At 36.7% G+C, this 9,860-nt stretch overlaps 1 long non-coding RNA gene across 1 annotated transcript; it reads left to right on the top strand.

Moving 5' to 3' along the window:
• The first annotated feature begins 442 nt into the window (after positions 1–442).
• Positions 443–9,256, top strand: LOC115946851 (uncharacterized). Its single transcript, XR_004080867.2, has 4 exons — positions 443–506; positions 3,974–4,015; positions 8,066–8,118; positions 8,785–9,256. It is a non-coding gene; the product is annotated as an uncharacterized lncRNA (long non-coding RNA).
• Positions 9,257–9,860: the final 604 nt, after the last annotated feature.

Below are 9,860 nucleotides of genomic sequence, written 5' to 3' on the forward strand. Positions count from 1 at the left end.
ATGTCTAACTATAATCCAATCTGTTTCAATCTATCTAATGCATTTCTAATGTGGTTTCCACCATAGAATCTAGGCGCCATTAGGAATTTATCTTTGTTCCCACTTTACCTTGGTGGTGACGTTTTCAAACCAGACAATATTCTATGTCAGAAATATCAAGACTTCCTATAATATGAATTTAGTAACCCTTGTGTACTTTTAGCTTCCTGACTTTTTACTGACTGTATTTCAATATGGAGTCCCCAGTATCTGCTCATCATTCCTAATTACTTTTATTTTAGCCTATGTTCCTGATTTCTGGGCCAAGAAGTTTAAAGAACTATGATGTACTCTGACGAAGCATTTAATCATAGCTGAGTAATCAAACAAAAAGCTTTTCAGGGCAGGGTGGAATATGGGAGGAGCCATATTGTCTGCCTGATTATTGTGTTTCCTGTTCTCAGCCCTGAAACAGTTCCTGCAGGGATGAGAAGACCTGCCCATAGCTTGATGGGAAGAGTTCCTGAGTAAGTAGGAGCCATGTAAAAAGGGAGTGGTGGCAGAAAACAGCATAAAATCAGTGAAGTGGAGAAGATTTAAAGTACGCACACTTTCCATCTCCTAAAGCCTTTGTCATTAGGGTGCAAAATTCTCTAGAAATATTTGTGGCTATGGGTGAGGGGCAGGGAAAACCTAGCCATTAATTCCTAAGAGGTGTTATCAGATGCATCAGGGTTTGGCTGTAAATTTGACTACATTGCTGTGGTGCACAGAGAAATGAGTGAGGAAATATCTGATTAAAGTGTACATTGCTGCTGAGGCAACTGAATGTTGCCATAGCAATTGAGATGAAATGTGCAAAGAAGTGAGATAATTAAATCTAACCCCTTTAGTAGTTTTGATAGTCAATGCACTGCCAATAGGAAAAGTTATCCACAGTGTTAAAGATAAAATGTATTCCTCGTGGAAGTACTCCTTGCTGGTATTTTGTTGCTCTCTTTCTAAATGCATTGCTTCAGGTAGCTAATTTGAATGTTCTCTTTATTAATCAAACACAGTTTTGACCTTGGTCTGTAACAGCCTAGAACTTATGCTGACTTACTGTATCATGGGAACTCTCTACACAAAACATCTACAAAGTTTTTATTCCCCTCTTCCTCTGTATGCAGTACAGTAAAGCTGGGTCTGTCATCTCAAAGCTTATAGTTCAATAATATCTAGAACGTGCTGCCCTCTTCAGGAGCTGGAGATTAAAAATAGGTGATTTTGTTTATTGATTCAGAAACTGAGCAAACAGGAACTATAGAACTGAATAAGTTGGAGTTTGGGGGTTTTGGGTGTTTTTTGTTTGACTTTTTTTTTTTTACATTTGTAATGCTAATGCCAGAAACACTGAAAGTAGTCACAACATTAATAGACAAATCTGATTTTTAAAAAGGAAATAGAAAATTTTTTGGCATTTCTCAAAATTTGAGAACTGGGTCATCATACACACACCCACTCAGATTATTTATTTCAACCAGTGAAAGCAAAAGCTAGGAGAAGCCTTGACTCACTTCTAAAATAATAATTCTGTATTCTATATACCAGCAAGTAACCTGTTATTAAAAATTGTTTGTGTCCAAAAAGAACTCATAAATTAGTTGTCACACCAAACCTATTTTACTTTCAGCTGCTCTGCTGATTTGAATCCATGTAAGGATTTAAGCCATGATTTAGCAGAACATTAAAACATACAGTTAACTAAGCACAAATTTTACTACAATGACTTCAGGAGGATACTCATGTGAAAGTACTGAACAACTTGTGTATCAGTCTGGGGGCTTGCACACATGGCTGGTAGGTGAGAGGCTCACAATTTTCAGTTTGTATCTTGCAACATTGTAAGTCATGTTGTAGAACCTTAATTATTAAGCAGTTAAGAACTGAAGACAAAGTTTACCCATTTGTGAACATAATTCCTTTGAAGTCAGAAAGAACTTTTGATCATTTATGAAATGGTGGCATTTTACTGGTTTACAAACAGCTTTGGAAAAAAATTATTATGGCTTTATGGCAGGGGGACTCAAAAGCTGAGAGGAGGAAATGCAACTGCTGCCTTCCTGAACTGAATGGATTTTTTTATGTAAGAGCCCCAGACAGTCAGTGGATTAATGACTACCTCACCCAAACAGCACAGTTTGCAAACTGAAAGGGCTGAGGAGAAAATATCTCTGGGAAGGACGCAGAATAGTGCGTTGTGGGAACCTGGCTCAACTGAGATGTCTGGTCAAGGGTTCATTTTAAGCCTACATGAAATACAGTTTCTTCAGCTGAGGGAAGCCTTATTTCATACATGAAGCAAAAGAGGTATTCTGTGCTACATCTCACATGAAACACCATGCAGGAGATGTAGCCCACAAAGAATGGTGTAAAAGTGGCTTCAAGCCATCTCTGTAGATGCTCAGATTCAAGGCTGGATACAGGCCAATGAATCTTCGTGTAAATTAGAGCAGCCCTCAGGGACTGTTCTAATTTATATTAGTTTTATCCAGGCTCCCTGTATCCTGTGCTGTGCTGCAACCTAGTTTAAGTCTGAATCTGCAGCACTGTGCACCCTGGAAACTCCCTTTTTGCCCAAGGTAAACTCCTTGAACGGAAATAACTCCTGCACCATACTGTGGAATTCTTCTTGATCTGGACACTCCCTTACCTGTAAATAGCTGTATTTCATCCAGTGGTATATGTGGTTATAGTGAGAACCTGCAATCAATCTATCATAGTTTCTGGTTTTCCTAGGTAGAAAAATTTTAGGCCCTACCTAGAGATCAAAATTTTTTTTCGAAGTGGTTTGTGACTGTATCTCTTGGTTACAGTAAAATTTTCTAAACATGTTTTTTAATGGAATTCCTTAATTATCTCCCTTGCATGTTTAGTTTAGTATTTAATTTTCTCAAAGAATGGAAATAGGAATAACAAGTGTGGTTTAAGTGTTCTCCCTTCTTTGGTATAAAACCCTTAAAACTACATACAAGGCAGATATAGGCAGATTCTGTACCTATGCTTCTTCTGAACCCTGGCCACTTCAGCAGGAGTAAAGTTGTATTCTGTGTGAGAAATGATAGCCAAATTCAGCCTATTGTCCTGATAACTTTTTATTCTCGAACTGCACAATTGGAATACATAGCACAGGATGTTATAGAAAAGTTAAAATCCTCTCTGGATAGATAGTGAGTGAAAGTGATCTCTCTCTGTTCAACCTTTAGTTAAAGGAACTGGTAGCAGTAATTCATTTCTTTCTAAAGAAAACAGAATAGCTATGATGTCAGGTATAAAATAGACTGAAGGGGATGATAGAAAAGTAGGAAGAAAAGAGAGTTAACTAGTAGTCATTCTTTTATTTCTACATCACAGTTAAACCATGCTGCTGAGGTGTATGGTGCACTTACTACTTTCTCAGTACTATGGTCTAACCATTGCAAACTTCTAACCCATGAGCAACCTTTTTCTAAAGCAAAACGTAAAGGCTGATTAACTATTTTAATAAATGTGTAAAGATCACTTTTTTAACCATGATACAAATTTTGTTATGTGTTAAAAAGAAAATCTTTAACATTTCACTTATAATTGTCCTCATCTTAACCCTTTATGCGCATGCTTTTACCCTGTTTTCTCCCAGTCCATAACAGAGTGACAGCAAGGCCATGGTTTTATTTGCAAAAGCACAATCACAAGTTGGATGCCAAGATCCTATGTCTGTATTTTATGAACACTATGCAGATAAACTCCAGCTGGTACACAGTTCTAAATACAGATATACACAATAGCCTGTGATTTTTTTCTAATCCAGTACCTGCTAAGTACATGCACTATATATTCAGAACTGCATTAAACTATTGATCTATGATTTGTACACATATATTCAGTTTTTGTTTTGATGCTGATGCATTGTTAGGCAGCTAGAATCCCTGCAGATAAGAGTATAATAACTAATAACATTTTCTTTGCTTTCTAGGGTCTTTATAGCAGAATGATGAATTCCATCCTTTCCAGAATGGTAAGCAGAAAGCTATTTCTGTTTCTTATAACAATGAACATAAGGTAAATTTGTGTAAGAAAAGATTGCCAAATTGCCTGAGAAATAACTGTACTGTACAATTTCATAATTATATGGCTTATGCAAATAAAAATATTTGAATATTCAAATCCTGTAAGCTACCTAGAAAGATTTGCAGAACATTATGCTAATTATTCAAAATAATGTAAGTTAGGATTTAACATCCTTCTTAGAAATGCTGCTGACCCCAGAATGCTCAACTTTTAATTTTTCTTAACAATTTATTACAATGTATAAATTCCCATAAACATAAATACACTGTTCTATCAGGGAAGAACATAAAAAATATGTCTCTTCTTTAGGCTGAAAAAGGGTAAGTTCCATAGCATGCGTGGCTACTTGAATTGTATAGAACTGATCTTTATTTATGTTTCACTAGGGCTTTGCTGTATCTGTGAATTTAAAAATATAGTAGTTTCCAAACGCAGACATCACTTCTGCATGTTATCATGTTGTTTGAAAAAGATGGTTTCATTTGTCGCTCTCTGTTTTTTATGGCTGAAAAAGGCAATATTTATTTTGCCCCTTGATCATAACATCTTTACAATCAAATAAAAAGAAAAATTCATCATATCGTATGTGTAAAGGTCATCCTAAAATAACACTTCTGAGCAAACTATACTGAATTCTATGAGTATGTTGCTAAGGACAAATGTTTTTCCAACAGGTCTTGTACATTCACTTTACAAAAAAATTCTTTCCCACTACATAAAAATGTAGTTGGAAGTCAACATAAAACCATCATGAAGTGAAACTACTGTTAGAGTGGAAAGAAATATTACTCACAAAAAATCCCATAAGAGCACAAATTCTGACTTGAAATGTGACTGCTTCTTAGTGTTACACTTGAAAGATCCTCCATCTTATCCCAAAAGGAACTCAAGACCCTCTAAAAAGGGAGATTATTCACAAACTTTAATGCGTTAGAGCTTAAAGCAACCATAGATTTAAAATATGTGAGGCCGATTTTCTGCTGTCTTTGACAGAAACAGTATCAAAGTTGCCAGTGTTCAAGGAAACCAATAGCAAAACACAAGTTTTATGTTGAAATTTAAGAATGATGACTTGATTTCTGATGAACATGGAAGGTTTATTGTTCTTTGAACCTTCTTCCTAGGAAAGTAAAACTTGCACCTTAAGCTGTTTTGAAACACTTGGTTTTGACCTGTAGATTTAGTCCTCTGATAATATCAATGATGTCTGCTTTGGCAAAGTCTGTAAAATATTTTTACCTGCCTGTTAATGGGGGGTATTTCAGAAGTATCAGGGCTAAGGATTCTTTAGGGGCCTATCTGCAGTTAAAGAGAGGGAAAAGTCATGTTGAACTAAGGGGCGGGGGGGGAATAGTTTAAAAAAAAAAAGAACAGTCCAGACAGGCACGAGAACTACATTTAACCTCCTTCATCCACAAACATAAAAATGTTCAAGAAGAGCTCAAGAGCCATTTTTAATCAAAAAGATTAACTATGTGACAGTTAAGTATGTTTGGGATTAAACCATCAAAGGGCCTGCCTCTTTTGTTTATATTTGCCTACTAGCAGTAGGTCCTTGGCACAAGGATCATATATAGGTTGCAGCCACAGACAGACACTTGCACTGCATACACCCTTTTCTGCAATGTTCATTAGGCAATAATATTGTCAAAGACAAGTGTTTACCACCAGCTTTAGTCTACTTAAAACCATTTTATCCTGAGGCTGATCTTGTGAAGAAGGCCTGGGGGAAGGGCAGAAGAGAGAAAAAACATTTCGTTTTTCATGAAAACAAATGTATTCAGCCAATATCCTGATTTGAGGTAATTCATAACTCTAAATTTGCATGTTAAGTGAAATTAGAATTATTTTTATTTTGAGGCAAACTGTGTAATTTATCCTATAAGCAAAGAAGATAGGACAAAGGCTTGGACCTTAAAGGTTACTACAACAAAGACAGCAATAGATTATTTTGGAGAGAATTAATTTTTATATGTATAATAATGTACACCTTAATGAATTTTCCCTGAATACAGGTAAGTACAGAGTTATTCTTCTGATTATGGATTTCCTTTATGTAAATATTAATTCAAATATAAATATATTTTTAAGTTGGGTGTCTTTAAGGAATGGGAAACAGCTTCCTCATATTCTTCCCTTTTAATGCTGCAAGGCTTTTTTGAATCCTAAAACCAAAACAAATATAAAAATAAATATTTAAGAACCTGAATGTGCAGAAGTCCATAGGACCTGATGAAATCCATCCATGGGTCCTGAAGGAGCTGGCAAATGAAATTGCTAAGCCACTGTCCATCATATTTGAAGTTCCTGATGACTGGAAAAAGGGAAATATAAATCCCATTTTCAAGAACGGGAAAATGGATGACCTGGGGAATTACAGACCAGTCAGTCTCACCTCTGTGCCTCGCAAAATCTTGGAGCAGATTCTCCTGGAAGGCATGCTAAGGCACATGAAAAACAAGGTGCTTGGTGACAGCCAGCATGGCTTCACTAAGGGGTGTGGTTCGGTTGTTACGCTGGAGGGAAGGAATGCCATTCAGAGGGACCTTGACACGCTTGTGAGGTGGACTGATGCCAACCTCATGAAGTTTAACCATGCCAAGTGTAAGGTCCTACACCTGGGTCGGAGCAATCCCAGGCACAGTTATAGGTAGGGCGGAAAAGAGATTCAGAGCAACCCTGTGGAGAAGGACTTGGGGGTGTTGATTGATAAGAAAATGAATATGAGCCAGCTTCACTGTGAGCTTGCAGCCCAGAAAGCCAACCGTATCCTGGGCTGCATCAAAAAGAGTGTGACCAGCAGGTCAAAGGAGGTGATCCTGCCCCTCTACTCTGCTCTTGGGAGACCTCACTTGGAGTATTGGGTGCAGTTCTGGTGTCCTCAACGTAAAAAGGACACGGTACTGTTAGAACAAGTCCAGAGGAGGGCCACGAGGATGATCAGGGGACTGGAGCACCTCCCATACAAAGACAGGCTGAGAAAATTGGGGCTGTTCAGCCTGGAGAAGAGAAGGCTGCATGGAGACCTCATAGCAGCCTTCCAGTATCTGAAGGAGGCCTACAGGGATGCTGGGGATGGACTATTCATTAGAGACTGTAGTGATAGGACAAGGGGTAACGGATTGAAACTTAAACAGCAGAAGTTTAGATTGGATATAAGGAAGAAATTCTTTACTGTTAGGGTGGTGAAGCACTGGAATGGGTTGCCCAAAGAAGTTGTGAATGCTCCATCCCTGGCAGTGTTCAAGGCAAGGTTGAACAGAGCCTTGGGTGATATGGTTTAGTGTGAGGTGTCCCTGCCCATGGCAGGGGGGTTGGAACTAGATCATCTTAAGGTCCTTTTTAACCCTAACTATTCTATGATTCTATGAACAGGGAAGAAAATAAATTGTTGAATAAAATTAATATCACTTAGAGAAAATGCACTTTCTTTGTCATTTCTAACTCTAGCTGTGCTTAATGAATGAAGATTAAATATGCATTACTATAAACAGTTGCAACAACTAGATTTTAATCTAAAAATTGATTTTTTCTATATATGTTAATAAATGATCTGTTACCTCAAATTATTCCTAAATATGTAACATTTAGTGGTAGTGTTTTATTACATATATAACCATTTTCTCATGAAGTTTTAGTTCCACAGATTTTAATATATAGAAAGTCATGCTAAATAAACTGAAAACATAAAAGATCTACTGACATAAGTGGAAGACCATCACAGCTAAAACCAATAGCTCTCTCTTTCTTCTCAGTTAAAACTCTGCAATTATTCTTTTAGATTATAAATCTCTTTTGGGATTCTGGTTACACAGAACTTTTTGTTTCATTTCACAGGAATAATATTAATCTTAATTAGCAAAAACTATTGATGGGCTTTTCTCTTTTTTATGAGAGGGCGTTCACTTGGTGTACTGATTACAAATAGTAGATTATCCTGATAAATGAAAAGTTCTTGTCTTTCTGAGCAGCATCTGAATATGTTATCTGTCTTCAGCCTTGTAGCTTCTTTGTTAGACATCACCTTGTTGAGACAGAATGACTTACTTGGTAAGTGGTTGACCCGATTTTTTGTCTGACACCCTAACATTGCTGGGCATCATGCCAAGCTGGATTCTGCAGCTATTTATGACTGTATTCAAGGTTCAACTATGCAAATCACAACTATTAGCCAAAAAACATAGCAGATTTGTTTTTTAAACATTTCCATAGCTCACAAGGTCAAAGCATTTGTTTTCACAATTTTAAAATATAGTTTTGTAAGTAATGATCAGTAATGTTTAAAGAGATTGTCACCTTTTAACATTTTATTTAAACTGAATTAGACAACATAAGCATTTTTCCTCGTATGCTACAAAATAACCTTATGGAGCACAGGAAGAGCAGACATGCGATGAAGTGAAAAATATATATAATTTTATCTGTTTGTCAACATATTAGCCGCACACTACAGAATTACAATAAAATAAAAGGCAGATAACTATGACAAAAATCTTTGAAGAGTGCAGTCTTCCTCCTGAAGGCTGCCCTGATGAAGCTAGCTGCAATGAGCTGCAGAGAAGGGCAAGGCTCAAATCCTGCCCTGCCCCACAGTCTAGGCAGCTCCAGTAGCCTGCACAACTTCCACTCCTAGCTGGTGTGAAATCAGACCTGAATCCCAACCAAATATTTAGCCAGTATGTATTCACAAGTATTTTTGCCTCTGTTATTTCCCAGACCTAAATCCATCCAGCATCTTTTTCTTGGACTGCAGTTGCCCTTTAGGCCTGTTCTTGCACCACACACTGAAACTCTACTGGTTGCTACGCTTCAGTTCAGGAGATTTCGATTGGGTTTGGCTTTGGTATCATCACCACTTCCCCTCCTCTTCCCATGACATTTGAGCAACACCAAGACTGAAAAGTAAATAAACCTTGTGCAATTTCAAAAGGATGTAGCACTACAGAAGTTCTTTGGGTTGGGTTTGCCATTTCCTCTGTATGTTGTCCAGTATCAATCCTGATTTGAAACCTTTAATAATCATATGTATAGGCTGTCCTGGTCACTATCATCCTGTAGATTAGCTGTTGATTTGTCTCAGTTCTTTGAAGCAACAATGAAAACGTATTTACAAGACTAGCAGCAGTGCATGTTATGTTGTAAGAACTGTGTCTACAGGAAACAGAAATATGATTTAAACACATATAAAATGATTACTCATAGGTAGAATTTTAAAGGAGGCTGTGTGCACAAAATACAGCAAGACAGATTTTAAAGACATATCTCTCTACCATATCCTAATTTCCGGACAAACTTGTCAAAAGCATTAACAAACCTTACAAAATCTTATCTATTAAAAGTTCACAATTAAAAAATAATAATGATATTAACCCAATACTTAAAGATTCTTTGACAATATAATACAAATAGGCATTAGATAATGTGTAATATGGAATATAGAGAGATGGGTATAATGATAATATAGTATGGACTATATATATAGTAGACAATAAAGTAAATAAAATAAAGACATTTTCTCTTAGAGAAAAGGGAAGTAGATTTAAGTACCTGCAGTGCAGGGTCTGTTTTCTACCAGATTTGGACATATTTTGTATTAAGTCCAAATTCTGTTACAGAATCCAAGGTGAGAGCACATGTTCCTTCACCAGGTGAGAATCCTTCACACAACACCAAGTCTGGATAAAGGTTGCTTAATTTATTGATTGTAACGTGAGATAATTAACAAGGCTGAACCTCTGGTTCAGAGTATTTCTTCATCTGAAATAAAGGATTAATATTGAAAAACTAAAATA

This window comes from Melopsittacus undulatus, chromosome 6 (genome assembly GCF_012275295.1).
Source record: "Melopsittacus undulatus isolate bMelUnd1 chromosome 6, bMelUnd1.mat.Z, whole genome shotgun sequence".
NCBI lineage: Eukaryota > Metazoa > Chordata > Aves > Psittaciformes > Psittaculidae > Melopsittacus > Melopsittacus undulatus.